The sequence below is a fragment of the Apium graveolens genome, chromosome 7 (assembly GCF_009905375.1).
Source record: "Apium graveolens cultivar Ventura chromosome 7, ASM990537v1, whole genome shotgun sequence".
Taxonomy (NCBI): Eukaryota; Viridiplantae; Streptophyta; class Magnoliopsida; order Apiales; family Apiaceae; genus Apium; species Apium graveolens.
Window position 1 is genome coordinate 209037462 of NC_133653.1, and position 12327 is coordinate 209049788.

Sequence of the window (12327 nt, forward strand, 5' to 3'; positions counted from 1 at the left end):
TCCAGCTCCACCGACAAATGACACCCCTTACCATAAACCAACTGATACGGTGACATCCCTAACAGAGTCTTGTATGCTGTTCGATACGCCCAAACAGCTTCATCCAGCTTCAAAGACCAATCTTTCCTCGATGGACACACCACTTTCTCTAAAATATGCTTGATCTCCCTGTTAGATACCTCAGCTTGACCATTTGTCTGAGGATGATAAGCCGTGGCAATGCGATGATTCACATTATACCTTTGCATCATAATAGTGAACTTGCGATTGCAAAAATGCAACCCCTCATCACTTATTATGACTCTTAGAGTTCCAAATCTTGTGAATATCTGTTTATGAAGAAAATTAAGCACCACTTTGGCGTCGTTCATTGGCAACGCCTTAACTTCAACCCATTTCGACACATAATCAACTGCCAACAAGATATACTGATTGTTACAGGATGAGATAAATGGCCCCATGAAGTCAATTCCCCAAACATCGAAGACCTCAACCTCGAAAAGCACATAAGAGGCATCTCATCCCTCTTAGACATATTACCCACACGTTGACATCAATCACATTTCAAAATGAACTGGTGTGCATCTTTAAACAAGGTTGGCCAAAAGAAACCTGCTTGCAGAATACGAGCTGATGTCTTTTCTCCACCATAATGTCCTCCATAAGCCGTTGAGTGGCAATCTCTCAAGATCCCCCCCGTTTCGCTGTAAGGAATACTCTCCTGATGATTTGGTCAGCTCCTTGTCGAAAAAGAAATGACTCATCCCACATATACCACTGTACTTCATGTAGAAACTTCTCCCTTTGAGCATAAGATAAGTCGGGAGGCATGATACTACTCACAAGGTAGTCCACAATATCTGCAAACCACCGTTCTTCTTCTTACACTCCAAACAGCTGCTCATCGGGAAAAGACTCATTTATCAATGCCTTATCTAATGAAGTAGCATTAGGGTTCTCTAAACGCGAGAGATGATCAGCGACTTGATTTTCAGTACCCTTTCTGTCCTTGATCTCTAGTTCAAATTCTTGAAGCAAAAGAACCCATCTAATCAATCTAGGCTTCGAGTCCTGCTTTGAGATGGGATAACGAATTGTAGCGTGATCCGTGAAAACTCTCACCTTAGTCCCAAGTAGATAAGATCGAAACTTCTCAAAACCATGGACAATATCCAATAGTTCTTTCTCCGTAGTAGTGTAATTCAGTTGAGCACCATTTAGGGTCTTGCTAGTGTAGTAAACCACATGAAATATGTTGTTCTTCCTCTGCCCAAGAACTGCTCCAACTGTATAATCACTTGCATTGTACATCATCTCAAAAGGTTCATTCCAATCAGGTGCAGTTATGACATGTGCCGTGATTAAACTCTTCTTTAATGTCTCAAAAGCGGCAAGGCACTCGTCATCAAACTTGAAAGGGACATCTTTCTCTAGAAAACTGCACAATGGCTTTGAAATCTTAGAGAAGTCTTTGATGAAATGCATATGGAAACCCACATGACCAAGAAAACTATGAATTCCCTTAATAGAAATAGGTGGATGAAGATTTTCAATGACTCCCACCTTGGCTTTGTCCACCTCAAGACTCTTACTAGAAACCTTGTGCCCAAGAATAATGCCCTGTCGCACCATAAAGTGACATATCTCCCAATTGAGAACCAAATTGGTCTCAACACACCACTTGAGAACGTGTCCAAGATTTTTCAAGCATTCATCAAAAGAATCGCCAAATACAGAGAAGTCATCCATGAACACCTCCACATTCTGGCCAATCATATCAGAAAAAATGGCCATCATACATCTCTGAAATGTGGCTGGTGCACCACACAGACCAAATGAAACTCGTCTGAAGGTGAAAGTACCAAATGGACAAGTGAAGGTAGTTTTCTCCTGATCTTCTAGAGCGATACAAATCTGATTGTAACCCGAATAACCCATCAAGAAGACAGTAGTACTCATGACTAGCCAATCTATCAAGCATCTGGTCAATGAAGGGCAAAGGAAAATGATCCTTCCTAGTGGCCTTGTTCAACTTCCTGTAGTCCATGCAAACTCTCCACCCCCTGACTGTTCTCGTAGGAATAAGCTCATTCTTCTCATTTGCTACAACAGTAATTCCACCTTTCTTTGGCACACATTGAACCGGGCTTACCCATGAACTGTCAGAAATAGGATAGATGATCCATGCATCTAGCCACTTAAGAATTTCCTTCTTCACTACTTCCTTCATGATTGGATTAAGTCTTCTTTATTGCTCAACCATAAGCTTGCTATCTTCCTCTAGCAGAATTTTATGCATGCAATAAGAAGGGCTGATTCCCTTGATATACTATCTGAATTTCCCAATAAGGCTTTTTTTAAGGCATCGGACATTAGCAATTGATCAAGTTTTGAAGTAACCACAGAGTCGACCAACTCCACCTTTAAGCACTCCTCATTTTCCGTAGGAAATTTTAAAGCATTGAACACATTAAAAGTTACATCCTGATCCAACACTCGCATTGTGAGCTCACACTTCTGCACATCTATCAAGATTCGACCAGTCGCCAAGAAAGGTCTTCCCAAGATTATGGGAATTTTCTTATCCTCCTCGAAATCAAGAATGATGAAATCAGCAGGGAAGATGAGTTTATCAACCTTGACCAAGACATCCTCCACATTACCTCGCAAATATGCAATATAACGATCGGCCAACTACAAGGTCATATAAGTCAGTTTCAGATCAGGTAAGTCTAACTGCTTGAAGATTGACAAAGGCATTAGATTGATGCTAGCTCCCAAGTCACATAAGCATCTGTCAAAAGACACTTTTCCAATAGTACATAGAATAGTGAAGCTTCCTAGATCTTTAAGCTTCGAAGGCAACTTCTGTTGAAGCACAACACTGCATTCCTCCGTGAGAGCGACAGTCTCTAAATCATCTAGCTTCACTTTACGGGAGAGAATACCTTTCATAAACTTTGCATAACTAGGCATCTGCTAAAGAGCCTCAGCGAAAGGTATGTTGATATGAAGTTTCTTGAACAACTCCAGAAACTTCTCAAATTGCTTGTCTAGCTTTTTCTTCTATAGCCGCTTAGGAAAAGGTGGTGGAGGATAGATCTGGTTCTCCCCTGTATTACCCTCAGGAGGAGTGTGCTCAATAGTAATCTTCCTTGGTTCCACTTCTACTTCCTGATGCTCTACTTCTTTCTCATCCTCAGCTTCTTTAGTCAACGCTTGAGTTTGTTCGAGATTCGCAACCTTTCCAGACCTCAAGGTGATTGCCTTTACCTGCTCCTTAGCTTCCTTCCTTCCTGGAACTTCAGTGTCTCTAGGTAGTGTACCAGGCTGATGATTTAGCAAGGCATTGGAAATTTTCCCAATTTGATTTCCAAGGTCTTGATAGAAACAGATTGACTCTTGCACATTAGCTTCAACTCCTCCAATACAGATTTTTCATTAGCTTGTTGCAGCTGAAGTTGTTGTCTCGGTGCATATTGTGGTTGCTGAAAACCAGGGGGGTTGTACAGCTTAGCTGGATACTGCTGAGAAGGATGTTGAACCGTATTCTGAGCGTTACTCCAACTGAAATTATGATGATTGCGGTTGTTGGGATGATAAGTAGCTGGCACAGGTTGCTGCGAATGTTGAAAGTTGCTCACGAAAAGTGCTGATTCACTAGAAATTGTGCACTGACCAGTCTCATGAGAACCAGCACAAAGTTCACAGACACTAGCGATTTAATTAACCCTATGATTAGCCAAAGTGTCCACATTCATCATTAAAGCCTTAAGTTGGGCAGCTATAGCAGTTGCTGCATCCAACTCCAGAATTCCTGCTACCTTTACCTGAGTTTGTCTCTGGGAAGGATTCTGGTACTCATTAGCAGCCATCAGTTCAATAAGTTCATAAGCTTCATCGTAGCTTTTAGCACACAAGGCTCCTCCTGATGCTGCATCGAGCATGGGTCTAGAAGTAGCACCCAATCCATTGTAGAAATAGTTAATAATAATCCAATCAGGCATGACATGGTGTGAGTACTTCCTTAGCATCTCCTTATATCGATCCCAAGCCTCACACAGAGATTCTCCAGTTTGTTGAGCAAAGCAAGTAAGAGCATTCCTGATTGCAACAATCTTCGCTATAGGGAAAAATTTAGTGAGAAAATTTTGAGCAAGATCTTCCCAAGTGGTGATAGACCCTGCTCATAGAGAATGTAACCAGCACTTAGCTTTATCCCTCAGAGAGAATGGGAAGAGTCTTAGCTTGATAGCATCTTTAGTCACATCATTGAACTTGAACGTGTCGTAGATCTCGATGAAATCCCTGATGTGCATGTTGGGGTCTTCAGTAGGAGAACCCCCAAATTGAACTGAGTCTTGTATCATCTGAATCGTGCTTGACTTGATCTCAAAAGTGTTAGCCCTGATGGCTGGCCTGATGATGCTTGACTGAATGTCATTGATCTTAGGATGAGAATAGTATATCAAAGCCTTAGGATTTTCTGCTTGATCCCCCATCTCTACTAAAACTAGTTCCTCGACTTTCTCTTCTTCTTCTACCTTCTTTTCGAACCACAACAACTTCTTCCTCGGCTTTATCCAGTGTTCTCTTACGAGTATGCGAACGCGTATGCATACACCCTCGCTAGAGTACCTGAAATAAGACAAGGAACAAATAAGTAACAATGTCCGAGTCAATGAACTTTAACGACCACTGATGGAAAATACATAAACTAAAAATTAACACTACAGTCCCCGGCAGCGGCGCCAAAAACTTGTTAGTCGCTAAACACGCGCTAATAATACATGCAAGTATACGCGTTCGCAAGTAATACATAATCTTTTCTAGTTTATTCCCATAAAGACTGGCTTGGTTAACTAATTAATTTATGCACTTAAGCAACAATGTATGGTTATTATTCAATGCTAAGACGATAACAAATTGAGGTTGTTTATAACTAAAAATTAAACTAACAATTATGACTAAGGAAATAAGAATGATTGAATTAATATATATGACAAACATAGGATTCTAACTTCATTAAATACTTCATTCAATAGCCTTATTGTTCTTAACATTAGCATGTAATGGTGATGACACTAATCAGATAACACGAAACTGATAAACGCCAACTTTCGTTGTACGAATACCATACTACCAGACATCCACAAAAGAGATAGAAGCTGAATAGACACCAATTATATTGAGACCCTATATGTCTATAGAATTTGACAACATAACGGTTTTGAGCACAAGTTATCTATCTTGATTACATAGGGTAATTAAGATGGTTAAAATTACCTACGAATCATGCATAACAATAACACATGAACCTATGCTAGTATGGCAAGTTCTAAATCCTTAAATTCACTGTCACTTCATTAAAGATTAACACACTATCTTATAAGTTCACGACGCTCATAAGATGAATACACACAACCAATACTAGGCTATCATACAATCACCACACACTAAGGTATCGAAACAAATTAACTAAAGAAATCCATAAATAAATATGTTAGAACCCCACGATAACGATTAGCCCATAATCGGACTCATCATCAACGTGGGTTCCGATGAAAGCATGGTATAACAAACGTAGTCTTTATAACGAATAAACAAAACCAAGTACGAAACAAGAGTAAGGTTCACAAGTAAGAAAACTAGCATCCAAGTTACAACTTAAAACAAAGATTCACAATTAAAAACAAGATTTTCTTCGTCCTCGTTGAATCCTTGCAAAAACGGTCTTCTTACGGCTCTCCTTGCGCTCTGGTACATCTCTCTCTTGAAAACGTCCTTTATTTGAATATATATAGCAACCCCATGCAATCTAGAAGTCCTCCAATTGTTTTTAGAATAGAATCAGGATTCTCTGAATTCACACCGGCGCGGGCGCGCGCTATCACAGTGCGGGCGCGCTGCCTTTCTGACATCCTGGCGCGGCTACGCTCTTGACCAGTGCGGGCACGCCGTACTTCTGGAAAAACTTCAGACTTTCTTCTTTTTCATATTGCTTCGAGCCGGCTTTTCACGAGCTTTTATTCCAACACCACCTTGACACCAAATTATCACCAAAACAATGCTAATTCACCTGATTACCTAGATAATGCCTGAAATGCAAAAAAACACTAGAAAACACGTTAAAACACTTAACAACTTCAGTACAAACGCATCAATTCAAAGCTTATTAGAGCATTATAAAGTGTTATAAATGCCACTCAACAATTAGAAGCCATTAGTTCAATCAATTCGTAGGATTCATCATAGCTCTTAGCCCACAATGCTCCTGATGCTGCATCGAACATGGGTCTAGAAGTAGCACCTAATCCATTATAAAACAGTTTATAATCATCCAATCAGGCATGCCATGATGTGGGCACTTCCTGAGCATCTCCTTATATCGATCCCAAGCCTCACACAGAGATTCTCCAGTTTGCTGAGCAAACTGAGTAAGAGCATTCCTGATTGCATCAGTCTTCGTCATATGAAAGAATTTAGTGAGAAACTTTTGAGCCAGATCTTCCCAAGTGGTGATAGACCCTGGTGGTAGAGAATGTAACCATCACTTTGCTTTGTCCCTTAGAGAGAATGGGAAGAGTCGCAGCTTGATAGCATCTTCAGTCACACCATTGAACTTGAAAGTATCACATATCTCGATGAAATCCCTGATGTGCATGTTGGGGTCTTCAGTAGGAGAACCCCCAAAATGAACTGAGTTCTGTATCATCTGAATCGTGCTTGACTTGATCTCAAAAGTGTTAGCCGAGATGGCTGGTCTAATGCTGCTCGACTGAATGTCATTGATCTTAGGCCGAGAGTAGTCCATCAAGTCCTTAGGATTTTCTGCTTGATCTCCCATCACTACTAAAATTGGTTCCTCGACTTTCTATTCTTCTTCTAGCTTCTCTTCTTCTTTAAAAACTTCCCTTCGAACCACTACAACTTCTTCCTCGGCTTTATCCAGAGTTCTCTTACGAGACCGCGAACGCGTATGCATACACGCTCGCTAGAGTACCTGAAATAAAACAAGAAAAAAGATAAGTAACAATGTCCGAATCAATGAACTTTAACGACTACTGATGACAAACACATAAAATAAAAATTAACACTACAGTCCCCGGCAGCGGCGCCAAAAACTTGTTAGGGCTAAACACGCGCTAATAATTCACGCAAGTATACTCATTTGCAAGTAATATAGAATTATTTCTAGTTCTTTCCCACAGAGACTGGCTTTGGCTAACTATGTAATTTATGCACTTATGCACCGATGATATGGTTATTATCCAATGCTTTGATGATAACAATTTGGGTTTGATTATAACTATGAATTAAACTAACAATTATAACTAAGAGAGTTGTATATTATATGAGACAAACATGAGATTATAACTTCATTAAATACTTCATTCAATAGCCTTATTTTTCTTAACCTTAGCATGTAATGGTGATGACACTAATCAGATAACACGAAACTGCTAAACGCCAACTTTCGTTGCACGAATAACATACTACCAGACATCTATAAAAAATTTAAAAGCTAAATAGACACCAATTATATTGAGACACTATATGTCTATAAAATGTGACAACATAACGGTGTAAAGCACAAGTTCTAAATCCTTAAATTCACTATCGCTCCATAACATAACAAGGCAAGTAAGATGGTTAAAATTACCTATGAATCATGCATAACAATAACACATGAACCTATGCTAGCATGGCAAGTTCTAAATCCTTAAATTCACTATCGCTCCATTAAAGATTAACACGCTATCTTATAAGTTCGCGCCTCTTATAAGACGAATAAGCACAACTAATACTAGGTTATCATACAATCACCACACACTAAGGCATCGAAACAATTTAACTAAAGAAATCCATAAATAACCCCACGATAATGATTAGCCCATAATCAGACTCATCATCAATGTGGGTTCCGATGAAAGCATGGTATAATAAACGTAGTCTTTATACTGAATAAATAAAACCAAGTACAAAACAATAGTAAGGCTCACGAATAAGAAAACTAGCATCCAAGTTACAACTTAGCACAAAGATTCACAAGTAAAAACAAGATCTTCTTCGTCTTCGTTGAATCGTGCTAAAACGGTCTTCTTATGACTCTCCTTGCGCCTTGGTACATCTCTCTCTTGAAAACGTCCTTTATTTGAATATATATAGCAACCCATACAAGATAGAAGTCCTCCAATCGTACTTAGAATAGAATCAGGATCTTGCAATCCCGACCTGGCGCGGCTGCGCGCTTGACCAGTGCGGGCGCACTGCCTCTCTGACAACCTGGCGCGGCCGCGCGCTTGACCAGCGCGGGCGCGCCGTACTTCTGGAAAAAACTTCTAATTTCTTCTTTTCTTTGCTGCTTCGAGCCGGCTTTCCACGAGTTTTTATTCCAACACCACCTTGACACCAAATTAGCACCAAAATAATGCTAATTTACCTGATTACCTAGATAATGCCTGAAATGCAAAAATACTAGAAAACACGTTAAAACACTTAACAACTTGAGTACAAACGCATCAATTCAAAGCTTAATAGAGCATTATAAAGTGTCATAAATACCACTCAACACCAACGTAATAATAACCAATGACGTTACACACAAAGAATGTTTGAAGAATTATTTAAATTAAATTTAAATTTAATTAAAGTAATTCTAATTATTTATAATATTAATTAAGTTTGACTTAATTAATTATATAAATAATGATATTCGAATTTACTATTATTAATTATGAAATTTCAGTTGTTAAATAATTAAGTGAGACTTAATTATAATACTAATAAGAATTTTGAATTAATAATAACTCAAAATTAGTTAATTAGTTAAGAGTTATAATTCATTTTTTACTCTCTATATAATATCTTTTGTGGATGATTTTAATTACAAGACTTTAATTAAAACCTTAGTCATCAAGAGAAAAGATGGAAAGAGGAAGAATAAATGATTTTGTGCTAGTACACACCTGATCCTTGAGTTCAAGTATTCGTGTGTGTAAAACCCCCAGATCCGGGGTCAGGGATCCGGGTCGTCACAGTCTTTCTTTCCATAAATATCACTTAAATTGATTAAAAATAAATAACCTCATTTGTGACCCCACAATAACACACACCACAACACGTTATAGTCTCAGAGATGAAATTGAAATAAGTACAAGTCCGTGAATCCATAAATTAAAAGTTATTACAACCCAAAATGATTACTTAATAAGTTACAATTAGTTGCCATTATCCAATACAAGTTATAATTATACATAATTGATTCCTAAAAGTAGAATGCTTGGCCTACAGATAGATATACCTCTGCAGCTATAGCAGCTATGATATCAACAGGAAGACGCGGGACGCTTCCCACGCTCTTGTGCTGGGTCTGCTTGAGTCTGGCCATCCTTCCTAATTGTTGTGGTGTGATGAAGAAATGAAGCAAGAGTGAGCATTACAGCTTGCAAGATAATATATATTTTAATCAATAATGCAAGTATCTGAATATATAACTTATTGAAAATCTTTATCAAGTGTAAGATAATTACTTACTGGATATAAGTTTAAGGAAGATGAAGTTACAAAATACTTCAATAAACTTATATCATTTTAGAAAACTACTTGAACTACCACTGTTCAAAGTATAATAAGTTTTCAAAGGTTCATCATATAGATGATACTATAACATAAGACTTGAATAGATTCAATCTTCAAAATATTGTTTAAAAGAAATGAAGTTACGAGATACTTCATTCGATGGAAATATCATTTTAACCATTTGACCTTGAAAACACTTCAGCAATCACCTATCCGTATCCTTTCTATCTAAATGCTCTGGGTAGTGTTGCAGAAATATCCAAACTGGATGATGAACTCATTACGGGAGTTTGCCGTGCCAGGAAGACCACTCACGATGATCAGTCGTAATAGTGCAACCCCACAATTTTCTACATGTAGAGGAGAACAATCGGATTTACTTATCGACAAAACGCTGGACTCCCAAGGAACCGTCTTAGCGGAACTTCCGGGCCATTTGGTCCAATATAATAAGGCTGGACCGGCGCCACTCGACCACTTACGCCACTCCTAGTTTAGATGAAATCCATGACTCTGAAATGTAAAGCTCGTTCCCCCTTTCCCCAAGTAGAAATTTGTTGATACGGCTCCACCAAGAAGTCGTATCTAGTTGGAAAGGAAAACTCACCGATATTTCCCAGGCGATGCCTGTTAATGGATTAAACTAATTCCAAGAGTTTTACTTCCCAAGTGTTGGGTAAGTAATCAAAAACTCTTTTATCAACACAACAACCTTGTTGTGAATATACAAATACATCACGGAGCTGGATCCCTCAGATTTTTAAGCGAGTTTTTAAATCCCCTTCGAAAGGAATATCTTAAATTTGAAAACAAGTTTTGAGATCCGCTCTAGCCTTTAAAATCATTTTGAAGACTCAAAATATTTTTGAAAGTGTTTGGAATAAAGATGATTTGATAGAATAAATCAATTCCAAGATAATCAAAGAATATCTGAATACTACACTATAATTAATATTCCAATAACGAGTAGCTATTAAGAAAGTAAATGAAATAAAAGTTTTGAAAATAACTTTTTGAAAATATTTAAGGTAAGAATGATTGACGATATCAATCATTTCTCGAATACTTGGCGAATATCAAAACATTATTCTTTAATAAAATAAAGAATATTATTTAATAAAATAAGCGAAGTCATAAGTTCTCGAATGAATATTCAGACTAATATTCATTTATATTCATTTATAATATAAAACTATTGAATAAACCTTATTCGATTAATAGTTTTGAAATATATATATATATATATATATATATATATATATATATATATAATATACTCGGGAACATCGCCTCCCAATTTAGAAAAATGTTCAACTCTGGGTTCCCTATACTAAGGGTATACGCAAGTACTGCTTATCTCTAGCATAGGTATTATGTAGTTTATAAACAATTGAATCAACAATGAGATATCAAGATTACGAAACATGCATGCATATATATATCATATCAACATGCTCCAATATATCGCAAGACTTGCTAATAACAACCATGCACTTATCACAAGATAATGCACAAACAAATATATACATCACAACAACAGTATAACGGGTATGGTAAAAGGCCTGGGGTGAGTCTGGTAACCTATAAACAACATATAAGTTGGAATTAAACCACGTTCGCTTAAGAAACTAGACTTTAACCAATTGGACCCTAACGTTCGCTTTTGCGCTTAACGATTCACATAAGTCACTCGAGTACCCTCGGCTCCACCATTTTTATAAAATTAACAGTTTAATATTTTAAGGCGACTCTTTCGCGAATACTATACCAACTGACCAATTAATCTTAAAAAATTATTTAATACTCTAATTAGTCATTTAAGGACCTTAACCAAGGTTTCAAAGTAAAGCGAGGGGTAATGGTTCGCTCGCGAAACGCCGTTACTTAAAACGGTCGTTTCTCCTAAACCATGTATCGGATCCAAGAGAAACACATATCAAAACGAAGCTTACGACACGATCTAGCTAAACATGGCAAAGTTAAAGATTGGTCAGTGAGATTTCTGTTCCGAACACTAAGAATAAGCAGTTGAATGAAAACGGGCAGTACGACGGCTATGTTTACGCGATTATCAATGTGTATATTAATCCAATTAACCACAAACCAACTCATAACCATCAATACAATCAAACTTCATCTAAACCTTACCACATCAGTCCATAACCTCAAGGTTTTTTCCAACTCATTCAATTAAAACATGAGCTACTAACTATACTTAGGATTCATTAACCAATAACCAAGATTCATAACCCAAAATCACTACAAATCCAACCAAACTTTAAACAAAAAAGGATCATGCTTCTCATATACTATATCAATCATAACAACTCCTAAATACTCAAAAGTAAAGCTAGGGTATGAGGTTTTACCTTCCTTGGTGAGTGATAAGTTACTAGGAAGCCTTAAGGAGCCTTGATCTAACCTCCTACAAGCTTGATCTTTTCAAAGAAATCAAGAACACAAAATTAATTTCAAGAAAGTACTATTCTGTAATAACCCCAATTTTTGAGAAATTTTGAAACCCTTATGAATAGTGTTTTTGCTGAACGAGAAAAATTTTCATGCCACACTATGTAGGGGTTCTGTTATGGATATTCTGAGATTTTATTAGTACTCTATATGGTATATAAGTGTATGTAAAGATCGTCAGAATCCAATTCCGAACACTTTGATTTTTCCCGGAAATCCACTAGATACGGAAAGAATTGAGAAAAAGGTAATAGGATAAAAAGGATTTAAATTAAA

The 12327-nt window shown here is 37.5% G+C and overlaps 2 non-coding genes across 2 annotated transcripts; both read left to right on the forward strand.

Moving 5' to 3' along the window:
- Positions 1 to 4005: 4005 nt before the first annotated feature.
- LOC141676112 (small nucleolar RNA R71) lies at positions 4006 to 4112 on the forward strand. The gene has a single exon (XR_012556719.1). It is a non-coding gene; the product is annotated as a small nucleolar RNA R71 (small nucleolar RNA).
- Positions 4113 to 6350: 2238 nt separating this feature from the next.
- LOC141676401 (small nucleolar RNA R71) lies at positions 6351 to 6457 on the forward strand. The gene has a single exon (XR_012556994.1). It is a non-coding gene; the product is annotated as a small nucleolar RNA R71 (small nucleolar RNA).
- Positions 6458 to 12327: the final 5870 nt, after the last annotated feature.